The sequence below is a fragment of the Rhinoderma darwinii genome, unplaced genomic scaffold, assembly GCF_050947455.1.
Source record: "Rhinoderma darwinii isolate aRhiDar2 unplaced genomic scaffold, aRhiDar2.hap1 Scaffold_94, whole genome shotgun sequence".
Lineage (NCBI taxonomy): Eukaryota > Metazoa > Chordata > Amphibia > Anura > Rhinodermatidae > Rhinoderma > Rhinoderma darwinii.
In genome coordinates this window covers 2927769-2945107 of record NW_027464514.1, presented here as the reverse complement: position 1 = coordinate 2945107, position 17339 = coordinate 2927769, and positions in this window count along the sequence as shown.

Genomic DNA, 17339 nt, shown 5'->3' with positions numbered 1-17339 from the left:
ATAGGATACATGCTGCACGCGCCACTCACACATAGGATACATGCTGTACACGCCACTCACACATAGGATACATGCTGTACACACCACTCACACATAGGATACATGCTGTACAGGCCACTCACACATAGGATACATGCTGTGCACACCACTCACACATAGGATACATGCTGTACACGCCACTCACACATAGGATACATGCTGCACACGCCACTCACACATAGGATACATGCTGCACATGCCACTCACACATAGGATACATGCTGTACATGCCACTCACACATAGGATACATGCAGCACGCACCACTCATACATAGGATACATGCTGCACACGCCACTCACACATAGTATACATGCTGCACACGCCACTCACACATAGGATACATGCTGTACACACCACTCACACATAGGATACATGCTGTACATGCCACTCACACATAGGATACATGCTGCACACGCCACTCACACATAGTATACATGCTGCACACGCCACTCACACATAGGATACATGCTGTACACACCACTCACACATAGGATACATGCTGTACATGCCACTCACACATAGGATACATGCTGCACACGCCACTCACACATAGGACACATGCTGTACACGCCACTCACACATAGGATACATGCTGCATGCGCCACTCACACATAGGATACATGCTGTACACGCCACTCACACATAGGATACATGCTGTACACGCCACTCACACATAGGATACATGCTGCACACACCACTCACACATAGGATACATGCTGTACACACCACTCACACATAGGATACATGCTGCACACACCACTCACATAGGATACATGCTGTACACGCCACTCACACATTGGATACATATTGTACACGCCACTCACACATAGGATACATGCTGTACACACCACTCATACATTAGACATATTCCGTACATCCACAAGACCACTGCAGCCAGTCATTGACCTCAGCAGTGACGCTAGCATGTATAGCACATGACCGCTGAGACCAGTGATTGGCTGCAGTGTTCACATGGATGAACGGCATGTTTTCACTAGGTTCAGTAATGGAAAGAATTGGGTCTGGCAGAGGTTGACCATTCACAGAAGCGACAGCTAGAGGTTTCTCCAAAGGCGTCGTGGGCAAATAGAGACGGTCTACTAATGCCTGTTGGATGAAATTCGCAGCCGCTCCAGAATCCAGATAAGCGGAAACAGAGTGCGATTCAGTTTTTTTTTTTATTCTCATTCCAATAAGATATTAATACATATAACAAAAAACAATCCCGTCCCCTCCCCCAACCTAATCCTAATACAAAAACCTTACTTATACATAACAAAGTACATTTTAAGCGTATACATATGTATTATTAGTTAAAAAAAACAAAAAACCTTCAACTCTCTCCCATACGTAGCTCTCCGACCACCCTCACATCTTTACCCAATTGTCATCCTTGAGTTGAACATAACCCTTTGTTCATCTGTCATGCTCTTGATCCATGGTTCCCATAGTTGTTCAAATGTAACGTTTTTATTTTTGCTATTATAATATCCAAACTCCATGTTTATATTCCTTAGTATTATTCTGTGCCATGCTTACCCAGAATTGTTGAACCATAGGACAATTCCAAAACAAGTGCGAGAAATCTGCCTCTGATATCCCACATCTGACGCATTTCCCGCAATTTTTTCCCGTAAACCTTTTCATTTTCTTTGCCGTTAAATACAAACAGTGTATAATAAAATATTATGTCATTCTATGGGATCTATTCTATTAAAATTTACCAGTGCATCTGCTTATTTTTCTCATTCATTGTCATCTATTATCCCAAAAAGATATTCCCACTCCCCCCTTCCTCTTTGATTCCCCTCCCCTCTAGACCCGCATTTTAATTTCTTATAAATCCGTGATAGTAAACCTTTTCCCCTCCCAAATTGATATAAGTTCCATAACGAGTCAGAAGACTCCAAATGGAATAAAGTTTTATCCCGAGTCACAATCACCGCGTGATGTAATTGAAAATATTTACATCTCATATGTGAAGGAATATTTAATTCTGTACTCAGTGTATCCCAATCTTTCAGATTGCCATTAGAAAAAATAAAATGTCTAACCAACCTGAGTCCATATTTGGACCATCCACTCCAATCAGTTATTTTATTAACCTCTAATATATTAAAGTTGCCAAATAATGGTGTGAAGCTCAATGCTCCATTTAAATGAAATATTTTTCTTAATTTAACCCCAATTTCATGCATCATATATATTGTTGGATAGGGAAAACGAAAGAATAGAGGATCGAGCGCAATTAGTTATAATAGAACATTGTTCCAATTTTATTTTGGGTATTTAAAACAAGATCAGTCCCGAGTGTAATATTTAGAGATAGATAGGTAGGTGCCTACACGTTTCAGACGCACACCACGTCCTTCCTCATGGCTTTTTGTTAAATGACAAACTATCAGGGGGAGGTTTATATCCGGTTACCTACAGGTGGTAATTAAACCTAGTAGCTGAAACTAGTTCAGCAAAGTAATGCTGTTGGTTCAGCAAAGTGATGCTGTCCAGCATATTGGTTTTTGAACACAAGAGGGCGCACAACTGGCTTGAGCAATTTATGAATGGAAGCTATGTATCGTAATGGAGCTGTCCAGCAGAATGGTGCTGAACTGAAACGCCGGTGAAGTGTTATGTTGTTATTCTATAGTAGTTATCATGTTTATCATATTATTGACACTGAAAATGTCCAAAATGATGGGGATACCAAATGTTCTAGTTGTAGCTTAATGAAATGGTATTTCATTTGTAAGGCTGACGGATATAAACCTCTTTTATGCTCACATCGAGAAATTAAAAATATGTATTATAGGCTAAAAAATACAATATTTCAAACAATTTAAAATAAGTTCTGAAACTTGATAAACTTATAAGTGATGGGCTAAATAGTGGTGTACTGACAAAAAAAAACAATCAGAATATATTACTGTGCAATGCCCTACTATCCCAATCATGCACGCATTACCCAAAAGACATAAAGGTATAGTTCCTCCTCCCATACGTCCCATAGTGTCAGGGATAGGTTCAATGACAGACAAACTCTCGGAATGGTTAGATTCCCTGCTACAACCTCTAGCAGTAAAAACCCCGGGTCATTTACGTGATACAAGAGTTGTTTTATGCTCATTTGTAGATAAAAAGTGGAAAGATGAATTTACATGGTTGAGTTGTGACGTGACCTCTCCTTATACCAGTATCCCTCACCATATAGCCAGGGGTGAACCTAGCCCGTCTGCCGCCTGAGGCGAACTATAAAGAGGCGCCCCCCCTAATCTATCAGAGTTTTCTCATTCCTAGCTGTACACACAGTGGCGGATTATCATTAGGGCGTTTCGGGCGGTCGCCCGGGGCCCAAGACTGCCAGGGGGCCCAAGGTTCCTATGCCTATGACCGCCCGAACCCCCTCATACCCAGTGGCGTCGCTAGCACCGGAGGGAGCCCCGGTGCCAGGACCGCACCTGTCAGGCGAGGGGAGCTTTGCTTCTACTTAGCAGCCGTGGTCTGTGCTGCTTTAGAAGCTCCCCCTCCAGCCCCCCTTCCCTGCTCTAAACATCTCTGCTGCTAGCTGTCGGGACATGGGGGAGGGGAGACTGTCGGCGGGCTCTGTGCTGTGAGCAGGAGAAGAGCTGCAGTGAAGACATAAAAGGTAAGTGCATGTGTGTTTAATATCCATATTCATGTGTGTTTAATGTCCATATTAATGTATGTTTAATGTCCATATTCATGTATGTTTAATGTCCATATTCATGTATGTTTAATGTCCATATTCATGTATGTTTAATGTCCATATTAATGTATGTTTAATGTCCATATTCATGTGTTTACAAGGTGTACTTTGTGTATAATGTGCATACTCGTGTATAATGTGCCTACTTAGTGTATAATGTGCATACTCATGTGTACTTTGTGTACTATGCATACTTTGTGTATAATGTGCCTACTTTGTGTACTTTGTGCATAATTTGTGTACTGTGCGTACTTTGTGCATAATGTGCGTACTTTGTACTGTGCGTACTTTGTGCATAATGTGTGTACTGTGCGTACTTTGTGCATAATGTGGTACTTTGTGTACTGTGCGTACTTTGTGCATAATGTGTGTACTTTGTGTACTGTGCGTACTTTGTGCATAATGTGCGTACTTTGTACTGTGCGTACTTTGTGCATAATGTGTGTACTGTGCGTACTTTGTGCATAATGTGGTACTTTGTGTACTGTGCGTACTTTGTGCATAATGTGCCTACTTTGTACTGTGCGTACTTTGTGCATAATGTGCGTACTTTGTGCATAATGTGCGTACTTTGTGCATAATGTGCCTACTTTGTGTACTTTGTGCATAATGTGCGTACTTTGTGCATAATGTGCCTACTTTGTGTACTTTGTGCGTACTTTGTGCATAATGTGCGTACTTTGTGCATAATGTGGTACTTTGTGTACTGTGCGTACTTTGTGCATAATGTGCCTACTTTGTGTACTTTGTGCATAATGTGGTACTTTGTGTACTGTGCGTACTTTGTGCATAATGTGCCTACTTTGTGTACTTTGTGCATAATGTGCGTACTTTGTGCATAATGTGCGTACTTTGTGTACTGTGTGTACTTTGTGCATAATGTGCCTACTTTGTGTACTAGTGTTTAGGTAGTGTTAGCAATAGTTACGGCGCGGCAGGGTGGCGGTGGAGAAGGGGGGCCCAAGTTTGGGTAACAGCCCAGGGCCCATGGTCTTCTTAATCCGCCACTGTGTACACATCAAACATGCAATATATAATTTTTTTAAATAGGAAAGCATTTGATGTTTATTTGTTAGGCCCTGTTCACACAGAGTATTTTGACAAGTTTTTGGGCACGGAAACCGCTCCGCAAAACTCGTCAAAAACCGGCCGAAAATGCCTCCCGAGAAAGAAGGGACATGCCCTATCTTCGCACGTTTATGCCTCTGACCTCCTATTGACATCAATGGGAGGCAGAGAAAGGGTATTTCGCAGAGTCTTTTGCCCGTAGCACTCAATAGCCGTGAGCGAAAAACGCGATGAAAATCGCGGCACACGACGTGCAGGAAGGACAAAATCTGCCTCAAAATCCCAAACAGAATTTTGAGGCAGAATTTTCCTCCTGCAAAAAACTCAGTGTGAACATAGCCTTAGGCTATGTTCACACGGAGTATTTTGCCGAGTTTTTTGACACGAAAACCGCGTCGCAAAACTCGGCAAAAACGGCCCGAAAATGCCTCCCATTGATTTCAATGGGAGGCGTCGTCGTCTTTTTCCCGCGAGCAGTAAAACTGCCTCGCGGGAAAAAGAAGCGACATGCCCTATCTTCGGGAGCTTCCGCCTCTGACCTCCCATTGACTTCAATGGGAGGCAGAGAAAGCGTATTTCACGGTGTTTTATGCCCGCGGCGCTCAATGGCCGCGGGCGAAAAACTCTGCGAAAATCGGCGTGCTGGGAGAGGAAAATCTGCCTGAAACTTCCAAACACAATTTTGAGGCAGATATTCCTCCTGCAAAATACTCCGTGTGAACATAGCCTTAACCCCTTAACGACCAAGGACGAAAATGAACGTCATGGTCGGGTGCTAGTTCCCGCACCATGACGTTCATTTTCGTCCGCATTTCAAACTGTCACTCTGTGTAAACACAGAGTGACAGATCCGCGCTGACAGTTGTCCCCGACAGCTGAGACATCAGTCTTGCCGGACAGCGGACCATCGCCGCTGATTTCGGCACTTAACCCCTTAAGTGCGGCGACGGATTGCCGTCGCCGCATTTAAGTGGTTTGAAGCACATCAGCAGCCCCCACGAAGTGATCGTGGGGGCTACCGATGCTTGTCACGGCAATCGGAGGTCAGATAATGACCTCCGGGTTGCCATGTACGGAAGCCTCGGAGGAACAGCGTCCGGCCGTTCCTCCTCTGCTTCCTGTCAGTGTGACAGTCACGTCACAATGACAGTTAGAGTACATCACACTACGTGTGTAGTGTAATGTACTCTAGCAGCGATCAAAGCTGCAAGACTAAGTGTCCCCTAGTGGGACAAGTTAAAAAAGTAAAAAAAAGTAATAAAAATGTTTTAAAAAAAGTGTAAAAATAAAAGTTATAAGTTCTATAAACACAAAATGCTTTTTTTCCTATAATAAGACTTTTATTATAGAAAAAAAATGAACACGTTAAAAAAGTACACATATTTTGTATCACCGCGTTCATAACGACCCCAACTATAAAACTATAATGTTGTTTTTCCCGCACAATGAACACCCCAAAAAAATCAATAAAAAACTACGACAGAATCGCAATTTTTTGGGTCACCACCGCTCCCTAAATAAAGAATAAAAAGTGATCAAAAAGTCGCATGTACCCGAAAATAGTACCAATAAAAACTTCTATCCGTACCGCAAAAAACAAGCCCTTACACAGCTTTTTTGACTAAAAAATTAAAAAATTACGGCTCTCAGAATATGGTGACACAGAATTTTTTTTTTTTATAAATAAGTCATTTTATTGCGCAAACGCTAAAAAAAAGGACCAAACCTATATACATATGGTATCGCCGTAACCGTACCAACCCGCAGAATAAAGTAAAAATGTCATTTATAGCGTACGGTGAGCGCCACAAAAAGAAAACATAAAAAACGGTGTCAGAATTCCTGTTTTTTGCTCAGGATTGCAAAAAAATTGAATAAAAAGTGATCAAAAAAAATCGCATGTACCCCAAAATGGTACCAATGAAAACTACAGATTGTCCCGCAACAAATAAGCCTTCACACCACTCTATTGATGGAAAAATAAAAAAGTTATGGCTCTAGGAAAGCGGGGAGTGAAAATCTAAAATATGAAAGCAAAAAATGGATCAGTCCTGAAAGGGTTAATTCATTTCTAATGAAAAAACGTATGACCACATGTTGGGTATTTCCGTACTCGGGAGAAATTGCTTTATAAAAAAATGGTTGTTTTTTTCCTCCTTTATCCCTTGTGAAAATGAGAAGATGCAACATTTTAGTGGAAAAAATGTTGATATTAATTTTCGCGCCCTAATTCTAATAAACTCTGCAAAAGACCCGTGGGGTCTAAATGCTCACTATACCCCTAGAAAAATTCCTTGAAGGTTTTTCCAAAATGGGGTCACTTTTGGTGGGTTTCCACTGTTTTGGTCCCTCCAGTGCATTGCAAATGCGACATGGCACCGAAAACCATTCCAGCAAAATCATAAATCCAAATGGCGCTCCTTCCCTTCCGAGCCCTGCTGTGGGTCCAAACAGCAGTTTATTACCACATATGGGGTTTTGTCGTAATCGGGAGACATTGCTTTACAAATGTTGGGGTGCATTTTCTTCGTTATTCCTTGTAAATAATAAAAATTTCTACGTTGTTTCAGAAAAAAAGTACATTTTAATTCTTACAGACTAATTTCAATATATTTAGCGAAAAACCTGTGTGGTCAAAATGCTAACTATACCCCTAGATAAATACCTTAAGGGGTCTAGTTTTCGAAATGGGGTCGTTTATGGGGAGTTTCTATCATTCTGGCAGCTCAAAGCTTCTCCAAATGTCCATTGGGGCCTAAAACATTTTCAAGCAAAATATGAGTCCTGAAAGCCTCCGGGTGTTCCCTTCCTTTGGGGCCCTGCCGTGTGTCCAAACAACGCATTAGGGCCACAATGTGGGTATTTTTGAAAACAGGAGAAAGAGGGTGATAGATTTTGAGGTGTGTTTCTTCATTTTCATGGTCGCTTTACAAAGAAATCGGTCTTCAAACAAATACTTTTATGAAAAAAGTGAAATTATTATTTTTTTCACCTGATATGCATTAACCCCTTCCCGACATGCGCCGTACATGTACGGCGCTGTCGGGAGGTGCTTCCCGCAAAGCGCCGTACATGTACGGCGCAGTGATTGTGCGGGCTCAGAAGCAGAGCCGGCACCATCACCGCGGGGTGACAGCTGTATTATACAGCTGGCACCCTCCTGTAACTGCCAGGACCGGAGCTACTCTCCGATCCGGCAGATTAACCCCTCAGATGCTGCGCTCAATAGAGCGCAGCATCTGATAGGTTTTCACCCGATCGGCAACCCAGTGATGCAATCGCTGGGTTGCTGTGGCAATCGGACGCCAGAAAATGGCGTCCGAGTCTGCCTTGTACGGGAGCCGATGAGGACCCGCCTGCGGCGTGTCCTCATAGGCTTGCTGTCAGTGAATAACTGACAGCGCTAATACACTGCACTACGTATGTAGTGCAGTGTATTAGAGTAGCGATCGGGGCATCAGGCCCTCATGTCCCCTAGTGGGACAAGTCAGAAAAGTAAAAAAAAGTTAATAAAAATGTGGTAAAACAATAAAAACACACACATTTCAAATAAAAAATAAAGCCAAACTGACTTTTTTCCCATAGTAAGTCTTTTATTATGCGAAAAACCGTAAAAATTAAAAAAAGTATACATAATTGGTATCGCCGCGTCCGTAACGACCCAAACTACAAAACTATTATGTAATTTATCCCGCACGGTGAACGCGGTAAAAAAAAAACATGAAAAACAATGCCAGAATCTTTGTTTTTAGGTCACATCTCCTTCCAAAAAATGCTATAAAAAGTGATCAAAAAGTCACATTTACTCCAAAATAGTACTAATAAAAACGACAATCCGTCCCGCAAAAAATAATCCCTGACACCGCTTTGTGCACGCAAAAATAATAAAGTTATGGGTCTTAGAATATGGCGAGACAGAAAACAAATGATTTTATAAAAAAAGCGATTTTATTGTGCAAAAGCCGCAATACATAAAAAAAACTATATAAATTTGGTATCGCCGTAATCGTATCGACCCGCAGAATAAAGCTAACATGTAATTTAGGGCGCACTGTGGATGCCGATAAAAAAACCCAATAAAAAACGATTCTAGAATTGCTTGTTTTTGGTAATTTCCTTTACCAAAAAATGAAATAAAAAGTGATCAAAAAGTTGTATGTGTTCTAAAATGGTACCAATAAAATCTACAGCCCGTCTCGCAAAAAACAAGCCCGCACACCGCTCAATCAACTGAAAAACAAAAAAGTTACGGCACTAGTAATGCAGTGATGTAAAACATCTCAATGCGCAGGCCGGAGGGGAACATTCCTTCCGTTTCAGGGCCATAGTATTTAGGAACTAGGAAAGGGAAGGGACATAGCACATCCGCTGGAAGCGAGGGCGCCCGTAGTATACCAGCGCAAAACTTTCCCAGTAATATTTCCCAAACTATGAAGGAGAAAAAGTCCCCAAAAGGTGCAGAGCGTTACTGAAGGGGGATAAGAAAGAAAACCGTTTATCAGTGTGACACCGGCCTGTGCATAACGGATCGCTTCACATCGTAACACACATCTATGGATAATTGTATTATTTACCCCATTAGTATACCCTCTTATTATGCCCTGATGTACTCCGCACAGATTACATATGCCGCCACATTATAAGCTGAAATACCAGCAAAACCCCAAACAGAACTATTACCAAGCAAAATCCATGCTCAAAATGGCGGTCTATTCCTTCTTAGCCCTACAGTGTGCCCAAACAGCAATTTATGGCCACAAGTAAGGCATTACCATACCCGGGAGAACCCGCTTAACAATTTATGGGGTAAGATTCTCTAGGGGCACAACATCTTGTGCGGTGAATGGGCAGATCAGTGGAAAAATTGCAATTTTCACTTTGCACCATCCACTGCGTATTCATTTCTGAAAAACACCTGTGATGTCTAAATTCTCACTACACCCCTTGATAAATGCCTTTGGGGGTGTAGTTTCTAAAACGGGGTCACTTTTGTTTGGTACATCAGGGGTTTTGCAAATGCAACATGGCGTCCGCAAACCATTCCAGCAAAATCCACGCTCCAAAAGATAAATACCGCTCCTTTTCTTCTGAATGCTCCCATATATGTAAACAGCTGATTATAACCACATATGGGGTGTTACCGTACTCGGGAGAAATTACTTGACAAATGTTGGGGTGCTTTTTCTTCTCTATTCCTTGTAAAAATGAAAAATGTTGATCTAAAACGACATCTTGTTGGAAAAAAAAAATTATTTTTCATTTTCATAGCTTAATTCTAATTAATTCAGCAAAAAACCTTTGGGATCAAAATTTTCACTATACCCCTAGATGATTCCTCAGGGGGTGCAGTTTCCCAAATGGAGTCACTTTTGGGGTGTTTCCACTGTACTAGTACTACAGGGGCTCAGCAAATGTGACATGGCGCCCCCACACACTATCCAAAATCCAAATGGTGCTAGTTCCATTCTGAGCCCTACGGTGTGTCTAAACAGCCGTTTATGACCACATGTGGGGTATTGTTTTACTCGGGAGAAGTTGCTTTACTAATTTTATGGTGCTTTTTCTCCTTCAGTCCTTGTGGAAATGAAAAAAAAATACCTAAACCTACATTTTATTTGAAAAAATTTAGATTTTCATTTTTACGGCCTACTTCCAATAAGTTCTGTAAAACACCTGTGGGGTCAAACTGCTCACTGTACTCCTAGATAATTTCCACATGGGGTGTAGTTTCCAAAATGGGGTCACTTGTTGGGGGTTTCCACTGTTTTGTCCCCTCAGGGGCTTTGTAAATGTGACATAGCGTCCGCAAACCATTCCTGCTAAATTTGAGTTCCAAAAGCCAAATGGCGCTCTTTCCCTTCTCAGCCTCGCCGTGTCTCCAAACAGCTGTTTATTACTACATGTGGGGTATTGTTTTACTCGGGAGAAATTGCTCTACAAATATTGTGGTGCTTTTTCTACTTTAGTTCTTTTGGAAATGAAAAAAAATTAAGCTAAACCTACATTTTATTTGAAAAAATTTAGATTTTCATTTTCATGGCCTAGTTCCAAAAATTTTTGCAAAAAAACTGGCCGGTCAAAATGCTTGCTACACCCCTAGATAAATTCTTCGAGGGGTATAGTTTCCAAAATGTGGTCACTTGTTGGGGGTTTCCACTGTTTTGTCCCCTAGGGGGCTTCGCAAATGCGACATGGCCTCCGCAAACCATTCCTGCTAAATTTAAGCTCCAAGAGCCAAATGGCGCTCTTTCCATTCTAAGCCCTGCTGTGTGTCCAAATAACCGTTTATTACCACATGTGGGGTATTGTTTTACTCGGGAGAAATTGCTCTACAAATGTTGTGGTGCTTTTTCTACTTTAGTTCTTTTGGAAATGAAAAAAAATTAGCTAAACCTACATTTTATTTGAAAAAATTTAGATTTTCATTTTCATGGCCTAGTTCCAAAAATTTTTGCAAAAAAACTGGCCGGTCAAAATGCTTGCTACACCCCTAGATAAATTCCTCGAGGGGTGTAGTTTCCCAAATGGAGTCACTTTTGGGGGGTTTCCACTGTTTTAGTTCCACAAGACCTGTTCAAACCTGACATGGTGCCTAAAATATATTCTAATAAAAAGGAGACCCAAAATCCACCAGGTGCTCCTTTGCTTCTGAGGCCGGTGCTTCAGTCCAGTAGCACACTAGAGCCACATGTGGGATATTTCCTAAAACTGCAGAACCTGGGCAATAAATATTGAGTTGCATTTCTTGGGTAAAACATTCTGTGGTACAAAAAAAATGGATTCAAAATGAATTTCAGGAAAAAAATAATGAACTTTGTAAATTTCACCTCTACTTTGCCTTAATTCCTGCACAATGTCTAAAGGGTTAAGAAACTTTCTAAATGCTGTTTTGAATACTTTGAGGGGTGCAGTTTTTAAAATGGGGTGACTTATTGGGGGTTTCTAATATCTAAGGACCTCAAAGCCACTTCACAGCTGAACTGGCCCTGTAAAAATAGCATTTTGAAATTTTCTTGAAAATGTGAGAAATTGCTGCTAAAGTTCTAAGCCTTGTAACGTCCTAGAAAAATAAAATGATGTTCAAAAAACGATGCCAATCTAAAGTAGACATATGGGGGATGTTAGTTAGCAACATTTTTGTGTGGTTTAACTGCCTGTCTTACAAGCAGATACATTTAAATTGAGAAAAATGCAAATTTTTGCAATTTTTCGCTAAACTTTGGTGTTTTTCACAATTAAATACTGAATGTATCGGGCAAATTTTGCCAGTAACATAAAGTCCAATGTGTCACGAGAAAACAATCTCAGAATCACTTGGATAGGTAAAAGCATTCCGGAGTTATTACCACATAAAGTGAAACATGTCAGATTTGAAAAATGAGGCTCTTTCAGGAAGGTCAAAAGCGGCCAAAGAGGGAAGGGGTTAAATTTAGCAAAAAACTGTGGGGTCAAAATACTTACTATACCCTTAGGTAAATACCTTAAGGGGTCTAGTTTTCTAAATGGGGTCATTTGTGGGGGTTTCCACCATTCTGACACCTATGAGCCTCTGAAAACCTGGCTTGGTGCAGGAAAACAAAATGTACTTCAAAATTTATAAAATTATTATTCAATTTGTAAGTCCTCTAAATTGCTTAAAATTTATTTAATTTTTTCAAAAGTGCTGCCAAAATGGAGTAAAGAGATAGAAATATATATTTAATTAAAAAAATTGTGCAGTATGTGTGTACATATGTGACATATTGCAGTTAAAAATAGGGGAAAATGGTAATTTTTACAAAATTTCTTCCATTTTTCTATTTTTTAATTAATTTCCGCAAATTGTATCAGTCTACTTTTACCACTAAAATAAAGTACAACATGTGACGAAAAAACAATGTCAGAATTACTTGGATATTCAAAACTTTCACAGAGTTATTCTCTGATAAAGTCAGACATACCAGATTTGACAAATCTGGCTTGGTCATTAAGGTACAAACATGCCCGGTCATTAAGGGGTTAAAGAAATACATATAGAAAAACCCAAAGAGGTTGTGTGAATTATACATAGGTACTGGTAGTGGAGGCGGGGGGAAATCTGAAGTGGAATCTCAAAAAGACACAGCTAAATCAGTCACATGAATCATCAGCAAATAGAGCATATTTCTGCAGTAATGCAGTGTCGTTTTCAACTTTCGTTTTTTTCTGCGGATGTAGTGTAAAACATTGATTGTAACAAACTTTATGTGCGCCAGCGGATTTGCATCAATTTTTACGACGTTTCTGCTGTGCAAACGCTGTACAAAATGCAACAAAACTCAACTTGTGGAATTTAGGCTTCCCATTCTATGGCCCAAACACGCAGCATCTTCGCTTGTAATACACGGCATCGACATGCTACGGATTAGAACGCCGCGCCGCAGAACACTTTCCACGCGACTTTTCTGTATTTTCTTTCTGCAGCATGTGGCTGACATTTGCTGCTACTGTAAATGCTATGACATTTTCACACAGAATTCGGTTGCGCAAATTCTGCAGCGTATCCTGCCTGTGGGAACATAGCCTAAGTTTCCAAATATTGTGGGTATATAAACGCAACAATTGCAGTTATGCAGTGATGTTAAAATTGTTCAACTAGACTCAAAAATCAGCTTGGCCAGTACGGTTTTAGAGAGATTCCCATTGAATCCAAAAATAATTATTTTTTTCTTGGTCTAAATTCCCTCAAAAACTGAACTTATTCAGGTGTGACGTCCGCTAACCCCACTTGTGTCCCATGAATCCGTTTAGGACTCCTTAACCCTACAAAGTCAATATTTTGTAAGGAGAAGAACTTTACCAATGACCAGTGTAAAGACCCTTCCAAGCAACTCTTTTTCCTAGACCCCTTTGAGAGGGACATGCAGGTTGATGAGGAGGGAAGGGTATATGGGTTATCTGGTCTAATCCTCAGGTTTTGAGTCCTGCTAAGCTTTAATAATTTTTATTATTCATTTTTCTTACAGTTCAATTTCTGTATGGATACTCAGTTTGCTATATATTCATGTTATACAGAGGAGCCCATAATACTATACATAAGAAGTTATACAGAAAGATGTTGTCCCATTTCTTCCCATTCCCATTATTAGAATTTCCTTCTGTGCTTCTTCTTTATGTAGAATCTCATCTTTGTCTGGGCCATTACGTGAACTGTTAGTGCAGCTGTTTATTGAAGACTGTCACACTCCCCAACCCCAGTGGTGCCATTTTATGCGCATCTTTCCATTCTGAGTGTGCATTTGTACAATCCCACCTTACATTGCTCCCCTATGTGGCACTTTTAATAACTTCCGTCTATCCTGCTTCAGTATCATATGTAATTCTACTTTCCTTGCACCTGAACTTCTGAAAAAAAAAAAAAAAATCCATTGTTTTCTACTCCTTAACCTGAGGCTGATACTACATCTAGGTGCTATTATATATAAAATCTTACCTCCCTTCTTGTGAGTTTTCTCCTTCCTCCTCCGGACTGGACATTTCATCTGCACAAACTGACTCCTCTGTTATAAATAAATGGTGCACAAGAGCCTGTGCGTAACGCCCCCCCCCCCCCTTCAGAGGCAGGGCGAGACTTGTAAGCTGTCACTTTATCTTCCACATGCTTCACACAAAACTTGGGCCCTTAAGTCTAGCTGGGCACGCCTGAGATGACACTGCAGCTCTTTTCCTGGCAGAGCTATAGTTTACCAGGGGTTAATTTGTACGGTGCCAAAAATTTGAGGATTGGCTAATCCAATAGAAATCTGTCAGCGGCACCCAGTGTGCTTGGTCAGGCCCAGTGAGATGCCTGTTCTAGATGCAAGCACCAGCTGCAGCACCATTTCACATGAGCAGATTTTTTGGTGTAACAGGAAGAAAAATCCAAGCTATTTTAAGGATAAATGATATATGTGCAATGTCAGATGGGGCTTAACATAGAATCATTTATTCTAATCCTTGGTATTAGTAGTAATAATGGTAGGAATAACTGCTATATCACCCAAACACTGTAAAAATCTTTAATCTGCCATCTGATAATACAGAAAGTCTGATAGACTGGTACAACCTGATCTGTAATATCACAAAACCAATACATTTAGAGACACCCCTGTGATTAAACAAATGTCATGGTAGAACATTGTGGTTTAAAGATTTATAATCTTAGAGGTAAATTTTATATACTATGTTATGACAGTCCAATAATCCAGAATATTCGATAATCTGACAGTTCCCAAGGGGAAAAATATTTAAGGCTTCAACAAAAATGAAGTATAAATAATAAATATATTAACAATCTAAGGTAGGGATGTACAACCTTTTCTGGCCCCCACATTGTAAGATTATAACACTCCCAAGAATCACAATAAAATGTAAAGGGGTATTTCCATATGAGGCATTTATGGCATGTGTGGGGGTTCCACATCTGGGATACCCACATATATAGTGAGAATGGGAATTCCCCTTTACTCCAGGAAAGACAGGGTGGCCGCACATGTAAGCAGTTATCTCCTTTGCAATTTATGAGAGTTATGGAAATACCTGAGCATGTCATAATGCCCATAAACTACAAAGGAGAGAGCCGCACACATGCACACCCACCTCTCCACCTTGCCTTCTCTCTGGAGTGCCGGACGTGTCCGACATTACTGGCATATCTTGTGGATATGCCATAAATTTCTCTGGTGGAAATACCCCTTTAAGGAAGCAATATTGGTAAAGTCGATGTAATGGTTTGCACAAGTCATAACACAGTAAGGCCCCGTTCACACAGAGTTTTTTTTGCAGGCAGAAGAAATCTGCCTCAGAATTCCATCAGGAAATTTGAGGCAGATTTTGAACTGCCTGCACGTATTTTTCTGCGTTTTTTCAGTGAGTTTTGCGCCTGCGGCCATTAAAGCTAATGCAAGGACTGTGGGGAAAAAACAGTGAAAAACACTCAGAAACTAGCGCTGTAGGCTTTTTCTGGTCAGGGGCAAGAAAGGAAATTTTGCTTTTTTTTCCACGAGTGGCCAAAAGCCGCCCGGGAAAAAAACCACCTCTGTTGCCCATTGAAATCAATGGAGGGTGATTTTAACCGTTTTTTTTGTGCTGATTCCTACGCAATTTCTGTGTGTGAACTGACCCTGGCAGTTTTATCTGCTTAAAATAGAACTTATGCAGCCTCTGTTCCTACCATAACAGTGCCAGACACATAGTGGGAAATTTATGAAGCCCACTACACCACCATAGCAAAGTCGCAGAAAACTAGCGTAAATTACTGTGCAAATCTGCACCACTTCGTCGCTGGCGTAGATGTGATTTTACGGCACGTGGACTCCAGAGATGCGACTAATTTATTAAGACGCATGAGTGCTTTTCTTGTGATGAAGGTGGTGTACCTGCATTGTTCTGCTGGAGCAGGCCTAGTCAGAAGAGACCTGGTCTGCATCGCTGGAGGAGAGAACGGGGCAGAACAGGGACAGGTGAGTGCTTGTTAGAGCGGGTGGTATGTACAGGGGACATTGTGTGGCACTATGTACAGTGGGCATTGTGTGGCACTATGTAAAGGGGGCATTGTGTGGCACTATGTAAAGGGGGCATTGTGTGGCAATATGTACAGGGGGTATTGTGTGGCACTATGTATTTGGGCCAGTGTGTGGCACTCTGTACTTGGGCCAGTGTGTGGCACTATATTTACAAGGGGCAGTGTGTGGCACTCTATTTACAGGTGGGCAGTGTTTGACACTATCTACCTTGGTTTTTACACTACGAGTAGTTGTCAGCACAGATCCACTAGCCTAGCCATTTTTATATTAGACTTTCTAATATAAAGGAGTAGGCTGGTGGATAGATGCAGAACAGTACTCCTATTGTAAAAACCATAGGATAGCAGGAGCGTCGCGAAAATAACGGTTTAAAAAGTATGCATTTGGAAACCCCATTTAAAAATCCTGTGTTTTCCCATGGATGCGGTTGTCAAAAGACATCAGTGTCTAATGTCTTGATAGGTGGGGGCTGCACAGAATGGCATTGCGGGCCTATTGTGTCTCCTGGGCTGCAGGTTGTGCACCCCTGAGCTAAGATATGTCAAGCAATATGTCACGCTGAATCTGAATTTTTTTTGTTGTTGTAGAACTGGAAATAATTGTTAGCCCCACATTTTGTGATATAACTCTTACCCATTGGTTGCCACCAATTTTATACATGTAGCCACTAGTAGGTCCATAATTAGGAGGTTCTACAGTGTATTCTAATACAGGATTCGCCAACCTGCGGCTCTACAGCTGTTGCAAAACTACATTTCCTAGCTGGAGCCTAGCTATAGGGGATGCAGAGGTAGCAGTAGCACCCAGGCATTGGTGCCTGAGTGGTCCCAAGGGCCCCTTTGCCACATAGGTAGACACCACCATTATAAATGGCACATGGTAGGTGGGGGACACTGTTACAGATTTACTATTGGGGCCCAGGTATGCCTCTGACTCCCAGCATGGCTTAAGGGGACTTTATTGACCTTTCTATGGCATTGAGAGA